A 21647-nucleotide genomic window follows, 5' to 3' on the forward strand; every position below is an offset into this window, starting at 1 on the left:
CCCCCATGAAACCCGCCTGATAATTCCCTACGAAACCTTGTGCTATCGGTGACAGCCGGCGTAACAGGATCTGGGAGAGTACCTTGTAGGCGGCATTTACCAGCGTAATACCGCGATAGTTGCAGCAGTCTAGCCGATCACCCTTTTTGTAGATGGTACAAACCACTCCTTCCATCCATTCCTCCGGTAGCTTTTCCTCCTCCCAAATCCTCGAAATAACCCAGTGTAGAGCCTTTGCTAGCGTTTCTCCGCCATGTTTATAAAGCTCTGCCGGTAAGCGGTCCTTCGCAGCGGCTTTATTGGTCTTCAGCAACCTGATTTCTCGTTTGATTTCTTGGAGATCAGGTGCTAGGACATCACTATCTTCCATGGGCGCTCCTAGGTTAATTTCCGTTCCGTCTCCTTCTGCGACTTCGCCATTGAGGTGTTCATCGAAGAACTGCTGATAGGAATCGATCGAAGAATGATAGGTTTTGAGCGCTAATAGCTTAGAGGTTTCCCGATCGATTTTAAACATTTTTGCACCAATCAATCAGAAAATCTTCTATGCATCAACCCCAATATAGAATCCTATTGATTTTAAAGTACACACTTAAAAAACTCAGCAAAATTTGCCGAGATTTGGACAGCCGAGCGTTCGGTAAAAATTTCAGTTTTGCAAATCGACGTTTACGGATCTTTATTAACGTTTGGCATCATAAAAAATTTTACCGAACGCTCGGCTGTCCAAATCTCGGCAAAATTTTGCTGACTTCGGCACTTTTTTTTTAAGTGTGTACGCACTATTGAAAAATTGAAAGTAATGAAGTATTGTCCAACTGGCAATCCTCGCTTCGTGATTGGTCGAAACGTATTTTTAGAAAAAAAGTGACAGAATGTCCCCGTCCAAACAAGTCAAAGATTCTTTGCGACGATTGAACCTAGACCAATTCGATATCTGTGCTTGGGAAGTACACCAGAAAGAGCCCAACAAAAATCCTTGCGAACGCGATTAAACCTAGTGCAATTTGACATCTGTGCTTGGGAAGTACGCCAGAGGGCCAAACCATCCCTCTTCTTCAACCGGTGTTAACGTTTAAACATTAAACCTGGTCCAATTTGATGTCCTGAATGTAAACAATTTTGTTGAAGTGTAAAACCAAACAACTTTAATTTATTTATACAGTAGCTTTCAAACATGACAATGAGCAAAAACATGTAAAAAATTATCGACCTGCAAAAATTTGAAATTCTCAACCTGCAGCACAGTCAAGCCATTTTAACATAACAATCTTTTGATGTCATCAAAATGCATAGGTATATTGTGTTTCCAGCACAAAATTGGACTTCCGAAAAAACTACAAGATATACAGCCCTAAGGGTTGTACAAATGGGTGACGTAGGACTATATCAGATCATTAGATCAAAGACTAATGTAAACTGAATTTCTGGCATATATATGTTTATAAGAATCTGAGTTTATTGTTTAAGTGAGTCATCTGAGTCATTGTTTAAGTGAATGTTTAAAAGAGAAGAGCGAAATATTCAGATTCAATACTTCATTGAATGCAATGGTGGCTTTGAAAATATGTGGAGGGTGTTCATAAGTACAACGCCTGCAGCCAATGAGACATAGAAGATTTCTTTTAAAAATCACTTTTGTGCATCAAAAAAGTTGAAATAGAAATGAATGACCAGCCCACAGATTATTGTATTAAATATGATGATGCGCAGCTTGACATGTTTCAATAATCTTACTTTTACTCGCTTGTGGCCTTTAAAAGGGCCATTGGTTACAAATAACATTAAAGCCAAAGCACGTTTACTAGTTTACTTTCACAGCTTACCGCTTGTTACATAGCAGAAAATATGGCACATACGCAAAAAATTCTGTTTTATTTGTATGACAGTCCTTACCCTCCTACCACAGTGGTGAGGGGTCTCAAACCATCATAAAATAAATTCATGCCTCCATAAACCCCCACATGCCAAATTTGGTTCCATTTGCTTGTTTAGTTCTAGATTTATGAAGACATTTGTATTTCATTTGTATGGAACCCTTCCCTCTTAGAAGGGGAAGAGGTCTCAGTACACCATAGAAAAAAATCCCACCTCCAAAACCCCCCACATGCCAAATTTGGTTCCTTTTGATTGATTAGTTCTCGAATTATGAGGAAATTTGTATATTATTTGTATGGGAGCCCCCCCTCCTGAAGACGAGAGTCTCAGTTCACCATAGAAAAAAATCTTACCTACTGAAACCCCTACATGCCAAATTTGGTTCCATTTGCTTGATTAGTTATAGATTTATGAAGAAATTTGTATTTAATTTGTATGGGAGCCCCCCCTCTCTTAGAAGGGGAAGAGGTCTCAGTACACCATAGAAAAAAATCCTACCTTCTAAAACCCCTATATGCCGAATTTGGTTCCATTTGCTTGATTAGTTCTCGAGTTTTGAGGAAATTTGTGTTTCATTTGTATAGGAGCCCCCCCTCTTAAGCCGTCCATAAAATTGCTCTCTAGCCCCCTCCATTGCTCCATTCCCCTCCAAAATTTTGTCATTTTATCTTTCCAACGACATATAAATTGTTCAGTTTCGTTCAGTACTTTAGAAGTTATTAGCATTTGAAATCTTTCATTCCAACGTTACACTTCTATTTTCGTTTTCACAAAGTGCTACCCAGTCCCAGATAGTAAACAAAGACGTAGTCCTACGTCAAAACAGTAAACGATTTTTCTTCCGTGCCGTACATTATACCTAGTGTCGGAAATAGTGCGCTGTATAGCACTTCGCATTTGCCGCATTTGCTTCGCCGACACTAGGTTTAATGTACAGTCAGTCCACAATCATGGGTCACACACAATTGTGGGTCATTTTAGCTCTAGCTGCTGATGAGCGTTTAAATATCACCTAATGATTGATCAAATTATTAGTCCTACTTATGAGGAACAATTTTGCCAATCACTTCGTATAATATTCTTGCATTAATCAGCAGAAAAAGCTAAAATGACCCATAATTGTGTGTGACCCATGATTGTGAACTAACTGTACGGCACGGAAGAAAAATCGTTTGCCGCTTTTTCGGAAGTCCAATTTAGTGCTGGCGACACAATATATGTAAATAGTGTGCGATGTTGAAGTAAGATTTTAGGCGCCATTAACATACATTTAAAAACAATCGAATTTTCTCAACCTGCAGCCTGCTCAATCGAATTTTCGCAACAAATGCTGCATTTAGCATGATGTACATAAAGAATCGTATAATTATATGCGTGAATACATGATACTATCACTACACTCAAAAAAATCGGCACGTCAAGTTTACGTGAAAACATAGGTAATTCTCATCCATCACACTTTCCATGTAACATTTACGTGAATTGTTGGTAACTCGCACTCATACTAACCAGTTTACGTGCGATCCCGGTAAGTTCTATTAATTTTCCCATTAACTAGTACATGAAATTCACGTAAGTTGCTGTACAGAAGTTTACTTGATTTTTCACGTGGATGCGACGTGTCGATTTTTTTGAGTGTACAAAGAGACTTGCGTAGTCCTGCGTCACTTATGAGGTCGTGTCTTATACACAATCCCTCTTTCTCTTTTTCTGAAATCGAAGTGAGTGGGATTGCAGGTATAGGGTATTGTCGTTATCGTCGGGCCGCTGTTATGGTCGGGCCATCACGATTTTACAGTTTTTAAAACTTATGATATCTATGATACAACCATTGTAAAACTTCTTACTGTGACAGCTAACTTTTAACAATATTGTGAGCTTCAATCGTGTATTCAAAACACCCGTACTGAATTCAGTGACTAAATCTTACAAAAAAAGTTTTCCAGGCGCAATGAACTTTTCTTCCAGAAATGATTCATGAAATGCAATTATCGAGATAAATTTTGAAAATGTATGAAGTGTGTTGTGCTGCACTCGAAGACTATAGAAAAATCCCCTCCAATAAGGTGTTTGGGAAGGCTAAGGTGAAATACAAAAAAGGGCTATTTGTAAAGGCCGGGCCACTTGAGTAGTCATGGTTGGGCCACCATAATTTTAAGCGCAGAAGCGCAATAATCGCTGGAGAATGTCAGTCACGTAAACTGTGATGAAATAAAGCAAAATTAATACGATAAAACCTAGATTTTTGTTGTTTTTTTATTGTAGTTGTACACTTCGGCAAAGGCGATTGTAGCAATATTGAATTTACAAGATCGCCAAAATTTCGCAAAAATGCAATTAAAACAGGGTATTTGTACGTATATGAGCCGTTGTTCACGGAATTCATTCTTTTCATGTCTCTATATAGAATTTCAGTACGTATGTCTTAGATTTTTGTGGTGGCCCAACCTGTACAACATGGCCCGACTATGGCAACATTTTTTGTCTTCACGTAAATTCCGATAACTTTATTATTTTTCAAGCATTCAGTTCAAAATTTTCCGGAAATATACCTTATTCTTAGACCCTTGCAACGATGTATTTAGATTTCCAAAATTCATTTTGAAACGAAAGTTATGAGCGAATTCCAAAACGCGGCCCAACCACGACGACACTCCCCTATAAATGAGTTGGGGCAAGGTAAGCAATATTGAAAATTTGAGTTTCGATCAATTTTGACTGTTTAGCAATTGCAAAATAGCTAGAATCATTACAAATTGCAAACAACATTCCTGAATATTTTCACTTTTCAACGACATGTTGACGATGAAATTCCATGCAGTGACAAAAAAGTTATTGATGTTTGAATTCTTTCATTCAAACGTTACTGTTCCGGTTTCGTTTTCACAGAGTGCTACCCAGTATAGTAAACAGGACTACGTTTTTGTTAAAAGGGTCAAGTTTTAAAGACATTGTTTTGCCAAGGGTTTGTTTTGCTACTTATTATTCCATCCTCACTGGGTTCATTCCGATTCGGGGAATCCCATCAAGTGAACGACTTTGCAACTGCTCGTTTTCAACACCGTCCATCGCAAAATCTTTACATTCCGGTTTTTTCATCCTTACGGTAATGTGAGATTTGTTATTAACCACAATTAATTACTGACGCGGAATTTACGAAAAATTGGTTTATTTTATCATACGATCTTTAACATTTTCATTTGAACTAGAAATTCCGGAAGGGTTATGTTACGTCAACCACCACATGGTTGGCGTAGGACTGCGATCCACCTGTGTAATATTAGAAAAAAATTATATAAGGAAAATAGGCATAGTAAGAAATAATTAAAGGACTCTTAGATTCCTAAACTAAACGTTCAGAATTCAATAATAAATTCTTTCGATTTATCAAATTTAAAAAAAAAATTCTGGTGCGCCATTTGTTATACATAAAATGTATTTGTAGTTCATAACACTGCCGACAGCTTGACTGTAAGGTTGACTAACTTTTCACTCAAAGTTTTTTCATTTTATCAACAATCAACCGATTATTACGATAAACCACTTAGTGATGATGTATCAGAAAAAAAGGAAGGCAAATTACGATATTGTTGTTCTCGCAGCATGACTCAACGTGGTCATCAGTTGACAACTTTTCATACGTATGAGTGCTAAACTCGACGATTTCGAAGTATATTCTATCCGGCAGCTTTAACAGGCAGCAGCAATATCGCACACACTCATTGACCGCTGCGGTGTCTACGAAGCCGATCTCAAAAACAAATTGAAACTGCAAAAACGTTTACCGCATTTGTACCCTGCCATGCCGGAGGCGTAGCACGCGACATCGTTATGGATTTTGCCCTCAACGGTCAGTTAGTTGACGACCTGAAAACTGACTGCGAAGGGGTAAAAACCTACCTGGCGACGACCCTGCATGCATGCTGGCACATGCGACGTCATGAAATCCATCTACCCGGGGCCGGGTTGCGGCACCAAGACTCCGCCGCCGCGTCGCTGGAAGTGTGCTGTGCCTTGAATTAACAATGTCATCTCTGCTGGCGGCGAAATTGTATATCACCACACAACACAATACCGATTCCGCCGCATGAGTTGCGAATCGTCGCGATGGCACTATCTTATAAACGCGGTCTCCCTCAATCTCAGTTTAGTCCAGCTCGCGTGTCATTCATTGTCCGCCGTGTTTGCGCCCGAAGTGCACTTTTTCTCTTATCTTTCTCGCTTATTGCCATCTTCGTTGGGTCACTGATCAGAGGGTGACCTTAACTCCGAAACCAATAGCTAATTAGTCTGTCGGAGATCGACCTGGGTAAAAATGTGCCGATTCAGGTGAGGATCCAAAGTCTGACGTAAACGCCTTGATACTGCCTCTGTCTGCGGTTGCCTGCTGTTGTTGTTTTCTTTTGCTACCCGGCAGCAGGGAAGAACGGGGCAAAAGAAATATTACTCACTTATAGGTTATAATCGGTGTTTTACATATATGATTATTCACAATGCTACGGTGTGTGTGCGTAAATATAATGTAGGTTTGTCCAGCACAAGCGACTATGATGACTGGCTGCTGTTCAGCTGGTAGCTAGAAGTGACAGTAGAACGGATAGTGCGCTAATTGTTCCGGGACTGGTCGGAGGTCAGTAGTATGCACACACGAGGAAAACCCTTCTTAGCTGTTAGCATGTGCTCAAGTTAGTTGTTTTAGTTTGTGATGGTCTCCGCGTTGTTTCGATGCTGAAGAATAATGGTTGCAATCGATTAGCTTTTAAAGTGCCAAGCAAATGCTAATCTCTACATTTTTTTTGTTGTTGGTTGGTTTGGTGTTCGCAATATAGTGATTGTGGAATCTGGTATTCAAGCTGCGCATGTGATAAGTAGCTAGTAAAGGAAAAAGCTACATACAGTTGGAACGTGTTTTTGTTTCCGGAAACGTGAACTGCTCTCTGCAACGGGGTGGCAATCGTGATCTTTTACTTAAAAAAGTGTTTTAAATTGTGCGAAAAGTTGGTTGGTTTTGCCTAAAAATACATACACTAAAGTGGTTCTGGATTGGATTATTGGATTTGGGACAACACATATTTCGCCAGCAACATGGGAAGCGTGTCGAACGAATTGTACAAAGGGACTCTCGTCGATGAAAACCAGCAGTTTATACTAGATGGTAAGTGAATTAGTTTTGTATCCATTCTGTTTAAGCAATTCATTTAAATCGTCTGTCGAGCTTCCATTCTTGAAAAGAAAAAAAAAATCGAAAAATATGAAAAGTCCTTAACCTTCCTAATGCATTAGAAAAAAGTTACATATTATGCATTAAGGGTCGAAAACGACCCAAGTTTTGAAATTGCTCTCATTCATCCATTTTCAATCCGAATTTCGTTTTCTTTACCTCGTTTGAAAGATATGGCCAAAAACTAGCACCCAAGGTATGTTGGGGAATATTTGTTGACTGATGGCCACTTCTGCGTCGGTTCCGGAACACCCACTACCAGGTCCCGGGGGACATTTTTATATTTTGAGATAATTCTTTTTGCGGCACATCAAATCACATTGGCTTGATAAAATAAGATTAATTGAAGTGCAATGGGAACATTTTGGACCCAAGCGGCCATTTTCTCATTGGTTTTGGAACGTCCGGTACCCGGTTTTTGAGGACAATTTTAAATTTTAGGATGATTTATCTTGCGACACGTCAAATTACATCAGCTTGATAACGTAAGACTATTGAAAGTATAATAAAGACATTTTGAAGGCAAATGGCTACATCAGCATTGGTCCCGGAACATCCGGTACCCGGGTTTTGGGGCCATTTTTGTATTTTAGGATAACCCATCTTGCGACACATCAAATCACATCGGCTTGATTAAATAAGACTGATGAAAATAAAATAAGGTCATTTAGAAGCCAAATGGCCATTTTACCATCGGTTCCGGAACATCCGGTACCTGGTTTCGCGGGATATTTTTGGATTATGAAATAATTCATCTTGCGGCACATCAAATCACAACGCCTTGATCAAATAAGACAGTTACAAGAGCTATGGGGACCATTTGAAGACAAATGGCCATTTCATCATCGGTTCCGGAACATCCGGTGCACGGTTTATGAGAACATTTTTGGATAGGATAATTCATCATGCGCCACATCAAATCACATTGGCTTGATGAAATAACACTAATGGAAGTACAATGGAAAAATTTTGGAGCCAAAATTAGCATTTCACCATCGGTTCCGGACTATCCGGTATCCGGGTTTTGGGGACATTTTTGGATTACAGGGTAATCATCTGCCCCGAGTTACCCCGTTTTATTGTTCATTATAAATACCGGGTACCGGATTATATGCGACTGACGCCCCATTATACTTCCATTTTTTATCAACGCATTATTTTATCAACGCGATGTGATTTGAGGTGCCGCATGGTGAATTATCTCAAAAGCCAAAAATGTCCCCCGAAACTGGTACCGGATGACCCAGTTGTTTTACTTCCATCAGTCTTATTTTATCAAGCCGATGTGATTTGATATGTCGCATTATGAGTTATCCTAAAATACAAAAATGTCCCCAAAAACCGGGTACCGGATGTTCGAGGACCGATGCTGATGTAGCCATTTGCCTTCAACATGTGTTTATTATACTTTCAATAGTCTTATGTTATCAATGTGATGAAATTTGACGTGCCGAAATAGAAATCATCCTAAAATTCAAAAATGGCCTCAAAAACCAGGTACCGGATGTTACGTAACCGGTTCAAAATGTCCCCATTGTATTTCCACCTGTCTTATTTTATCAAGCCAATGTGATTTGATGTGCCGCAAAATGAATTATCTCAAAATATAAAAATGTTCCCCGGGACCTGGTAGTGGGTGTTCCGGAACCGACGCAGAAGTGGCCATCAGTCAACAAATATTCCCCAACATAACTTGGGTGCTAGTTTTTGGCCATATCTTTCAAACGAGGTAAAGAAAACGAAATTCGGATTGAAATTGGATGAATGAGAGCAATTTCAAAACTTGGGTCGTTTTCGACCCTTAATGCATAATATGTAACTTTTTTTGCTGTGGCTCTTCTAGATGTCGCTGAAAGCTGAAACTCCCCCACAATGCTAATTTTCCAAAGTTAGGAAAAGTCAGAAAATTTCAAGTCTCTAGCTCTTACCGTTACTGAGTATCAAGCTTTGTAAGTATGCCGATGGGTCGAAAACGACCCCAATGCACTAGGAAGGTTAACCCAACACTATTTCAACATATGACATTATCCGATAAATTGGTGACAGCCATGATCAAATAAGTGCAGTTTTTGGTTAAAAGACTTCATCACTTTTTTATAGATCAAAGCAATATGGTAATGTTTATGGCGATTGCTTTATAATTAGTTTTTCCCTCCCGTCTACTGGCAAACTATTTCAGCCAGATTGGCAACCCCTTCACGATAACCTACCAAACTGTGCTTTGATATTTTGGGAATCACTCTGGCTGGCAATTTGTGACTTTGATTGAATGGTCATTTGCACTAAACGACACACGTTTCAAGCTGTCGCTGGTCTGACTGGCGAAATATGTTCAATCACGCGAAGGCGATACGGGCCATAAAATACCTGAACTGCCGATTTTTCGGACTTATCGATGGTAAATGGCAGTGAATGGACATGACGTGTGAGCGAGCTAATCTCAGTTGAATAATACTTAGTTGAGCTCCGTTATAGCTTGCAGACCATAAAACGAGCTCATTAGATATGTCAATTATTAGCTCTTTCTTGGACAAAACAGTTATTTAGGCAGAGCTAGTGTGCTTTTTGCTTTCTTCATCTGTTTTATGGTTTATGAAATAATGGACAGATTTCACGCCAACTCGTCTATGGGGTTGGCACTTGGCAGCACCCTCTCAGAATATAATGAAATTTTTGCTGTGTAAAACGTTCATGTAAATAAGCAGCTCTGCATACTTAGTTTTTCCAAAATTGGTCCAGACTAACTTTTGGAATGGGCTCAATTTTTTTATATAAAAAATCTTAGTCGAAAATAATAGGACTTACAAAAAAATGATTTATGAGTGACTTTTCTAGAAAAAATATTGAAATTTTTTCTAAATTACACTGAAAAAAGCATTTTAGAAACTACAATTTACTTTTGCAAACATTTTACATTTTAAAAACTATTTCGCAAATTGATGAAATTTTTTTCGAAGATAGATAATTATGTGGCCTACAAGTCTTCCTTACAACGCAAAATGGTCACATTTGAAAAAAAAAGAAAAAAAAAAAAGATTTTTTGGAATGACTCCCTATACCAACTACCTTCCAGAATGACGTAGTTCTACGTACATAATTATTCTGGGTTATCAACACTGATTTGCATTCGTCAATTTCTTCGAAAATAAAAGTAGTAGTAGTAGGGGGCAGGGATGGTTCGATCACTTTAACTGAATTTTGATTCATTAGAGAGTACCGCCTCAGCCGAGCCAAATTTGACAAAGTGATGTATGAGACATTTGTAAAACTGGTTATTATCAATAATTTTGCTGAATAAAGTTTTGCTGTATCTTTTATAGTTACAGCGCTACAATGATAGTTACTCTTTAGTGACCAAATGAACGTTCATTTAGTTACTAAAGAGGTACTGGCATTGTAGAACCGTAACTACAAAAGATACAGTAAAACTTTGTTCAGCAAAATTGTAGATAATAACTAGTTCTACAAATGTCCAATACTTCATTTCAACAAATTTTGCTCGGTTGAGACGGTACTGTCAAATGAATCAAAATTGAGTCAAAGTGACCGAACCATCCTTGGTAAAGGGAAAGCCACCATCATTTCAAGGGCTTGCCAATGTATGCGGGTAGAATTACAGTAGATCCAAATTTGATTATCAAATGAATTTCACACTAATGCTGTTACAGAAAGGCCAAAAGGGATTGGGCGGACCCACAAGCAGAGGCACTTGTGCGCATTCCGGGGTTATAAGAGTCGCGTTCCAGCATTAGGATCCTTCCATGTAATAATCAATTTCGCTGTACCAACTTTAACCCACGTGATGATTTGTTTGTTTTGACGTAGGACTACGTCTTACGGCAAGTTTTGAGATAGGGTGTCATTCCAAAAAATCGAAAAATGCGAGCGTCACGAAAAATGAAAGGTTTTGAGCGCTAATAGCTCAGCGGTTTTCCTATCGATTTTGAATATTGTTACACCAATCGATCGGAAAATCTTCTAAGAATTGACCCAAATGAAGAAAAGTATGGATTCTTGATGTCGAACTATTGAAAAATTGAAAATAATGAACCTATGTTTTACCAGAATTATCGCTTCATGATTGGTTGGAAGATTCTTTGCGATGATCTAAACCTATACCAATTTGATATCTGTGCTTGGGAAGTAAGCCAAAACAAGTGACCAAGTTTCCTCATTTCAACAAGATTTCTTAACACCGCGGTTAAACCTAGACCATGTTGATGTCCTTGCTTGGGAAGTACGCCAGAAAGAGTGACAAAGCCCCCTCGTGCCAACAGATTTCTTACGAACGCGATTAGATCTAGTCCAATTTGATGTCTGTGTTAGGGAAGTGTGCCAGAAAAAACGACACATGTTCGTTGCCCCAATAGATCGCAAATTCTTTACCGCGAAACGATTAAACCTCGGCGAATTTGATATCTGTGTTGGAAAAATGTTCTACAGCTGTAGTGTTCGGTTATAATACGACTCTGTATGAAGGTGAAATTAGTCATCATCGATTCTGCCAATTTCAAATTCGGTTTATGAAAATACATTCGCTGTGTTCAGATTGGCAAGAAGAATGCAGTATATACATTTTTATAAACACAATCTCGCTTTTGGGCCGAAAAACTTCTTCCGAAATTGGGCTTTCCGACGAAAAGTCAATGACTGCTAGTTTCCCGTGAATACGCATGCTTACTGTTTCATTAGAAGTGTATTGAAAAGATGTGCTGTTGATAAAATGGGATTGAATTGGTAAAATCCCTTCAACGTGGGAACCATGGATAATAAAAACAATCTTTAATTTCAGTAAGGTAGCAGGACAGCAATAGTTTGTTCTTGATTTTGTTAAATTGTTTTCAAATGCACAATCTTTTGAGAATTGAACGTATGCAATGTTACTAATTTGATAAATGTTACATACAACGCATGTAGCATGTATATATGTTGCATATAGCATGTATACATGAAGAATCGAATGATTACAAGCATGAATACATGCTACTATCACTACAAAGAGACTTACGTAGTCCTGCGTCACCTATATATGCGGTCGTGTCTTGTACACAACCCCTCTGATTTTTAATTGAGAAGTGCCATATTTGCTTCAGACCTTAAGGATTCAGGTTGGCAATCCACTCCATCATCCAGCCTTCCACATTTATGATATCAATAATAATACTGTTAATAATATGATATTAAGATGAAATGTGGTATATACGGGTAAAAATAGAACAATCTCACCAGCAGTCCTTCGTATGGGATAGAGTAGCGTCCTTTGAGGTTCCATAAGTGCTTCTAATAGTTAATTTCATTTTTCATTTTGGTATCCATGTGCAGTATCAAAACTCGTTTTGGTCAAAGTTTTTACTATATGGCAGGAGATGCTTCATAAGCTAAATCTAAAAAAATCAGAGGGGTTGTGCACAAGACACGACCGCGTAGGTGACGTAGGACCACGTAAGTCTCTTTGTAGCGATAGTAGGATGTATCCATGTATGTAATAATACGATTCTTCATGTATACAAGCTACACACGTAATGTTTATCAAAGTAGAAACATTGTATACATTCAATCCTCAACTGATTTTGGAGTTATATCCATGAATTGATTGAATATATTTTATTAAAACGAAACCAAGTCAGTAACTAAACCAAACAGTAAATAAATTTTTATATGTTTCTACGTTGAATTGTGCTTTTCCTCTGGTAATCGGTAGAGGGTACGCGCGAGTTTTCAAGAAGTTGAAAACTGCGCAACTTTTCTGCGGCTTACAAAATAACACTGATAAAGCATTTACAACCTGCAGACGTTATGGAAGTCGCAGAAAATGTCGCCCGTGCAGACCAGAAAACTTATTTCCGTCATTTGGTGGTCGTCCGCAATGGCGAAAAATTCAAATTTTCCCTCGTTGCCTGTGTTATTATGGCATTAACTGGGCAAGAAAATATAATAAACTCTTCAATCGTTGTGTGGCCCTTGAAAGGACCGATTGTTTGATTATCATAACTCCAGCTTGCAATAAAGTTGAACTAACGCACTTAACGTAATTCTCTGTTCGGTAAATTGGAGTACCGATAATCGCTAACCAGGTACGGCTTGTTGCAACGGACCAGCCGGAAAGCTTCAGCAGCTATGCGATTAACGAAGCCGTTCGTGTATGGTCCTGAATCACGATGAAATACCACTCCAAGTGGCCAGCTGCAAGTGACGTGGGATGCTTCTGGTCGTTTTGTTGACGCGTGTAGCATATTTCCTGCCAATTCCAGAACTTCAGCAGCCAGATATTTCATCACGGCAGCGAAACGAGTGCTCTAGCTCCAACACACTGCACTGCACACACACTGCAAAAGTGCACGAGTCGAGCGTGACTTTCGTTTGCTCTGGCAAACGATGTTGGCAGTAGCTCAGCTAGCGTTTGAATAATGCTGTTCGCCGGCTTACCTCGTGTTATGTACCAGAGCAAGCGACAAGAATCGGCCACACCTATTTTTCATAGTCCTTCATTCTATCATCTACGTTGCGTCGGTGTCGGTGGCGGTGAAGAGGATCAACATGCGAGAGCATTTCAATTTCAGTCTGAACAAAAGAGCAAAGTTACCAGTGAGCCGTTCGCCTTTTGCTGCCAAAGAAAAATTACGCTACGTATTATTACTGTAGCATTGGTGATGGATAAATTTGTGATGCTAAAGAAAACTGAGTAAAAAGTTCCAAGTTCCCTAGGTTTCATCAATTACCGAAAACTGTTCTTTGAAGAACGAACAAATTCTCATACGAAGATGCAAAAGATGTTACTAAAACTATTTCATTTTACTAAAGCCATAGTTTTATGCATTTTGACGCTTGACCGAATACATTTACTTGGAGTTGGAATATTTGTTGGCTGCTTTGGTACCTTCCGAGACGACCAACTTTTTAACCACCAGCAACAAGCGAACATAAGCGCGAGAGGTGATCGGTTAAAATTATTTGATAAGAAGCGAACAATTAGATCAATCTAAATTAAATAGAATTAAAATCAGTGAGTGAAAATTCCTTAAATCTTCATGAACATATGTTTCGTTCTTAAAAGAACGGTTTTTCGACGTGATATGTTGGAAATTTAAGTCTTCTTTTCCGTCTTCTTGGGCAGTAACAAAACAGTTTGGATGTTCGGAAAGACACTTCTCTGAGCAGTGGTGACACGGGACAGCAATTTGTTCAACTCTTTGTTGTTGCGGATGGCCAGCTGCAAGTGACGATAATTCTGATCGTTTCGTTGTCGCGAGCAGCATATTTCCTGCCAATTCCAGAACTTCAGCAGCCAGATATTCCATCACGGCAGCGAAATGAGTGCTTCAGCTCCAACACCTCGCTTGGTGAATTTGCATGTCTTCGTTGCCTTATCCGTGGGAAGCAGCAACAGCTGAAGCTCAACAATTTTCAATCGGATTCTATAGGGCGTAAATTAAATACAATCATAAGGAAGCTTAACCCATCGCTTATATCGTATATATTTCTGTCAACCGTGCTAGGGAAGCACTGACGAGGGAAGGCAAAAATATGAAAATATTTAATTTTTTTAATGACGCGCATTGAAAATCAATAGTTTTCTGTATTTTCGATATTTTCGATATTTTCAATCGATTTTCCGATCAATTGGTGTAAATATCTTGGAAATCTATTGAAAATTGACTGAATTATAAGTCGAAGCGTAAAAACGCGTTTCTACTTTGATGACGTCATTTACAACAACCAATCACGAAGCGAGAATTCTGGTACAACATAGGTTCATTATTTTCAATTTTTCAATAGTTCAACATCAAGAATCCATTCAACTTTTCTTCATTTGGGTCAATAGGACACCGCCTCTAGTTTCTGATAATAAATAACAGAAGTTGGCGCAAGTGTTTCATCATGCGCCATGCGTGAGAGTATGCTTGAAACTATCAATGTTTCCCTGTTGAATACAACAGATGTCGTTACTTCGTAGCGCATAGTGTGCATTTCCGTAAAATCTGAATTTTGCACGACAATAAATTTACTGAAATCAACACCCTTCTCAACTCAACAACTCTCTCATGCATCTCAGTTTCTTTAGTGTTTATCGCTAATCGCAATATAACGTTTGACACCTGAACCAATAAATAGTTGGTAAACATTGTTTTTATTTATTGCGTTCATGTTGCGAAATTTAATTTTTTCGAATTGAAATGTCGCAAACATACTTTTCATAAAGCCCTATAAATGTATCTTTATAGGGCTTTAGCTTTTTAGGGCTCTCGGATGACTGGTAGTAAGATGCTATGGAGAGGTATAGGAAATGTTTGTTTTTTATCAAAATTAGACAGAAATCAAGAAAATTAAGTATAACAGAATAACTGTACCACAAATAAAATATGATTAGTGATTGTTTTTCAGTTAGGTAAACATAAATAAGTGAGAAATTTTGATTTTACTACCACTAGAAAAGCGCCATCTCTTGAAAAGGAACGGTTCGTATGGTGTCCTATTCTTAGAAGATTTTCCGATCGATTGGTGTAAGAATATTGAAAATCGATCGGAAAACCGCTGAGCTATTAGCGCTCAAAACCTATCATTTTTCGTGACGCTCGCATTTTTCGATTTTTTGGAATGACACCCTATCTCAAAACTTGCCGTAAGATGTATTCCTACGTCAAAAAATAATTAAAATAACTTATTAGGCTTACCTATTAGCTAAACCGTGTGGCTCCGCCCTCTGCCCAAAACCCCGGTTTTGAGATCAGGCAGCCGGGAACCACCCAGCATCGCACCTCCTAGCTTGGCTACTCAATAGAGCATTACCAGGTATGGCCACGTGGAGACGCTAGGTAGGGGCTTGGGATGGCTAGAGCTATATTGGACGCTCCTCATTTGCCTTCCCCATTTCATACCCATACTTTATGGATATTTTCCAACTTAACAGTAATACACTGCCCATAAATGCATAACAGTCCCATCTGACTTTTTGACTTTTCATCACTTTTGAGATAAACCTGGGAATCATCTTTAAATTAACTGTTCTTTCAATATTTCAAACAAAAAAGTTATGTTTGTTCCCAAGATGTTGAAAAAAAAATCAAACTATGTTAGTCCCATATTACAAATAAACGCATAACAGTCACAGTAGTAAAGATATATCAATAAGCATCTGTTTTTGGGAAATGCCTGGACCGATTCGCCTGCAGCAACTACCAAACGGAAGATTTTAAGGCCTAGAAGAACACTATTGAGGAGAATTTGGATCGGATGTACGATTCCGTAGTTACAGTAGGAACAAGTTCCGGAATATATGGGACTTGAACATAGTAGCACCATGAATCACAACAAACCCATCATGTGACATCTATAAATACCCGCATATGCAAATCTAGACTATTGGTAGTCGTAAAAGTGTTCAAGACGTCTTGGCCACATCTAAACATGTCCGTAAATGTTCCAGATACCTCTACAGGGATCAGTTTCTGAATTTAACTAAAATACAACATGTGACATCTCTAAGTCGGTACTCGAAATTGCAAAACTAGTTTGAAATAGTTCATTTGTTGTCACATATAGTGTCCAGGATCACATTGGTCATACTCGGACACGTTCTGGGAGTGTTCCGGACACACAGGAAAGCGACCAGCTTCTGAGATCTCAAGATAACAAATTACAATACAATAAAACAACAACGACACGGGGTCTTGAAAATACTGCCGAGTCACCGATAACGCAAGGATCAGGGCTTGCTGTGCCTGTGACTGTTATGCGTTTATTCTTGCTTATTCAAGCACAAATAAACGCATATCAGTAACTTCGGCAGTTTTTCTACGTTTTGGAACAAATTTTAGGTCATTTGTGAACAAATTGCTTGTAAAAGTATTCTGTTATGTACATTCAAGTGATTTTATGACGATTTGGACGATTTGTTTCCAAAATCGATTCAATATTAAACAAAAATTGTCGTGGCTTCAACAGCGTTTTTCGCAGTTGCACGTTTTTGCAGATGTGACTGTCTTCCATTTATGGGCAGTACAATTGAAACTATGTAAAGAATTGCAAGCAGCTACCTGATGTAAGGCAGCAAACGATACGCCCAAAAAGTGTTGTCGGATAAGACAGTCACTGATTTACCCTCGCTTTGAGAATTGCTGCATCACGCCACATTCACAAATATCCCTTCAGCGCTGTTTTTGTGGATGGCGTCAGTTTTGAACAAATTCTTGCAGTATATGGATGCAACCTTTCTACAACGGTTCACTTTCAGGATATCAACTTGAGCTAGGTTCAATATTTAAACAATAAAATTGATTAAAGGAAAGACATGGTTTTACACTTAAACATTTTTTTTTACTTTCAGGACATCAAATTTGTCTAGCTTTTAACGAAACGAACAGTTTTTGATATTAATATTGACTTTTATCTAAAATCTGTCGTCATGGTCCTGGGAAGCAAAACCGTTTTTGCATGTGATTGGTCGATTGGTTAATTTTTCACAATATTTATTTATCTATTTAACAAATTATGTAGCGAATTAAGAAAGATTATAATTTAATAATGCAGCTGGGTACACTTTACTTGTTCGATCATTTTTTATGCTTTTTGTTTAAACTCACCGGCCCGATGACAGTCTTTGCGTGTCATTGTTCTGTCAATCGTTCGTTGATCAGTTCGACAGATCGGTTGTTCGGTCGATTGGTTGTCAGACGCGCGTCGGTCGAATTGGATTGACCAACAATTCCTGATCGAAAACTTGTGCAGGATTTCGACGAATTCACTCCCTAGCTCGCTTTATCTGCGGTTTTGGTCCGAGCCGTGGGCAGATATTCGTGTCTTTGGCTGATTTTATACGTACTCATTTAAAAACTTTTGATGCTGATGCTCAGCTGACAGTTCTAGTAGTCTCGAAATCTCACAAGGTCTGATTTTGACGTAGGACTACGTCTTATGGCAAGTTTTGAGATAGGGTGTCATTCCAAAAAATCGAAAAATGCGAGCGTCACGAAAAATGAAAGGTTTTGAGCGCTAATAGCTCAGCGGTTTTCCGATCGATTTTCAATATTCTTACACCAATCGATCGGAAAATCTTCTAAGAATTGACCCAAATGAAGAAAAGTTGAATGGATTCTTGATGTTGAACTATTGAAAAATTGAAAATAATGAACCTATGTCATAGCAGAATTCTCGCTTCGTGATTGGTTGGAAGATTCTTTACGATGATCTAAACCTATACAAATTTGATATCTGTGCTTGGGAAGTAAGCCAAAACAAGTGACAGTTTCCTCATTTCAACAAGATTTCTCAACACCGCGGTTCAACCTAGACCATTTTGATGTCCTTGCTTGGGAAATACGCCAGAGAGAGTAACAAAGTCCCCTCGTGCCAACAGATTTCTTACGAACGTGATTAAACCTAGTCCAATTTGATGTCTGTGTTAGGGAAGTGTGCCAGAAAAAATGACACAAGTTCGTTGTCCCAACAGATCGCAAATTCTTTACTGCGAGACGATTAAACCTCGGCGAACTTGATATCTGTGTTGGAAAAATGTGCTACAGCTGTAGTGTTCGGTTATGATACGACTCTGTATGAATACGCATGCTTGCCGTTTCATTAGAAGTGTAGTGAAAAGATGTGCTGTTGATAAAATAGGATTGAATTGGTAAAATCCTTCAATGTGGGATAATAAAAACAATCTTTAATTTCAGTAAGGTAGCAGGAAAGCAATAGTTTCTGTTCTTGATTTTGTTAAATTGTTTTCAAATGCACAATCTTTAGAGAATTGAACGTATGCAATGTTACTATTTTGATGAATGTTGCATACAACGCATGTAGCATGTATATATGTTGCATATAGCATGTATACATGAAGAATCGAATAATTACAAGCATGAATACATGCTACTATCACTACAAAGAGACTTACGTAGTCCTGCGTCACCTATATATGCGGTCGTGTCTTGTACACAACCCCTCTGATTTTTTTTTCGGACACTTGTTTATTGTCTGCTCTCATTTTAAAACTATAATTGCAGTGGCACAAAAACAAGCAACTATTCGAAACAAACTGTACCGCTCGAATGTCAAATGATTACACTGTCAACATAAAATATTCACATTTGGATAACCCAAATTTACAGGAAACACCCATTGATGGCAAACGCTGACATACAACCATAATCACCGTATCATGTGTGGCCGAAGGGTCAATATTAATGCTAATAATACCAATTCCAGTGCAGGACAACGCTCTCTGCCTTAACCAACGGGTCGGTTGATGGAGAAGGGACTCTGGACCGGTCGCGGTCAGGTGCTGCTAATTTCAAAAGAATTTCTATCATTTTCCTTTCTTTTCATGGTATTAAAAATGATGTTTTTTTTCGCAACCCACCAGGCTCATTTAAGCTGATCGGTTGGGTTGTTCGAAACTGACATGTGTCAGAAGGGGTTAAGGGTATGCGGCAGAAAGTTGAGGAAACAGCTCTATTGCAACCTCTAGCCGTTACGAACGGCTGGAAATAGGTTGTGTGCAGAAACAGTTTCCATTAATCAAACTATCAAACTATCAATATATTGAAGACAGAAAAAAAGCTACAAAAACCAAGTGGCAAGAAATATGTCTGCATTTATACCACCAAGCATGCATGCTTCCCATTCATGCAGGCCTCCGAGTCTCAAGCCTAGCGAGAGGGAGGCAAAAAGTGAAAAATGTGGCATTTTATCATTCGGTGCATTTCAATCTACTAAATCGTGGTGTTTAGCGGTTGTTGTCGTTGCTGTTGCTGTTGTTGTTATTGACTTTTTGCTCTCGTCTCGGGGATGACTGGTTGGCCACAGCAGCAGCAGCAGCAGCAACCTGCTCGAAAAGAAGCCCAGCTAGAAGAAAAGAATACCGACCAGGTTGAATGCCGTGGGAGACCCGGGCGCGATTGTGCAAATGAATATTTATTTCTCATAAAACAATTCCACAACAAAAAACAACACAAACAGTGCGGCCAAGGTAAACGACCCTTTTGACATTTGGCAGGCGGCTGATTCACTGTGGCATTATGATCGCCTATAAATTACTAGGTACTACAGTCTACGGTCGTCGGTTGGGCAACAGGTGAACACTAACGCCCATCTCTGTCCGGCAGCGTGGATAATCGCAAACAAACGGCTTCATTCTGCTGTTTTCGGCTGCACGGCCGGCTGCCCAGATGGGCTGGGAACTGACCAGATTCCCGACGATGACGACGACGGCGGCGACGTCGTGAAAAGTGAGATTAGCTTCGGTTGCGCTGTCTCGAGTGATAGAGTCATTGTTTCGCCCAACTGATACACCTCCTTTGCCCGCACGGGATAGAGTGATGAATATTTATGAATGAAACTTCCGAAATTGCTTGCATAATGGATCCGAGATTTTACTTTTTATCTTTTCTTTTTTTGACTATAAAGTAAATCAGGTTATTTTAAGTTTCTTTCTAAATTTGCTCTGTTGTGATGAAACAAATTGATATGGTCGAATTCTTATTATGGCTTATAATGCGTAATAAATGGTAACATTAAGGAAGTATGCCAATAGATGTAATTTCATGACAACGCATGAATTTTACTAAATAAGCAAAAAGTACTTATTTCTTACTTGTAGGTTCAAACAACACTCCCTGTCATGCCATACTGTCGCACCAATCACCTAGGGCCTGTGCTGCCCACTCAGGCCTTTATCTGACCATAGCCAAGCTATGTCCGGTCCTGTCGTTGCACCCGTTCTAGCCGTTGCAGCTCCGTTATCGCCCTATCGACGGCGCCCCACACGCGCTTTTCCGCGCACATTCTCTGTATGATGTTGTCGGCGTTGGTGTCTACTACAACGACCGCAAGCATCTGATGCCGGGTGGCCTCGAAACGCGGAGTTTCCTCGGCTAGTGTATAAACAGAGCAAAAGGGCGACACTATCCACCCACGCGTATGTATCTAAATACTTCTAGATCTAGATACTTGGCAAGAACTGCAAGAACTGTCCTTGCCAGCCCGGTATCACTTTCCACAACGGGCGCTAGCTTGTTTAGGATTACCCGCTCTAGTAACTTGCCTAACGTGTCAATTAGGCAAATCGGTTTGTACGATGAGAGATTCTCTGGTGGTTTCCCGGGTTTGGTAGCAGTTCCAATCTCTGGATCTGGACACGTACTTTTGGTTGCAGAAACTTATTTAGGACTGAAATTAATCATAAATCGGTTGCCACAACTAGTTTGTAACAACTGTGCCGGTAGGGCACCAGCCCAGGGGTTTGAATCTGCATCGCGGCGTAACTCCTGAAAACAGGCTTTCTTGCTACGGCAAACCTACGCCAACCTAGCCGCTCTAAGCACAACCCCACGCGCTGCGACATCTGCATCGGTTCGGACCCTCTGCATACGCCTTCTCGCTCTGTGGCATCTGGAGCGGAGGAGACCGATATTCTCGTGCCATCAGTATACCGAGCGGCGACCGTTCGTTGGCATGGTTGTGTCACATGCAAGTATTAAGACGTTGGTCAGCTCACGGGTACTCAAGTTCGAGAGGTTGCTCGCTGCACTAAGTGCTTCAACGAATAGGTCTTTAT

The sequence above is a fragment of the Sabethes cyaneus genome, chromosome 1, assembly GCF_943734655.1.
Source record: "Sabethes cyaneus chromosome 1, idSabCyanKW18_F2, whole genome shotgun sequence".
Classification (NCBI taxonomy): domain Eukaryota; kingdom Metazoa; phylum Arthropoda; class Insecta; order Diptera; family Culicidae; genus Sabethes; species Sabethes cyaneus.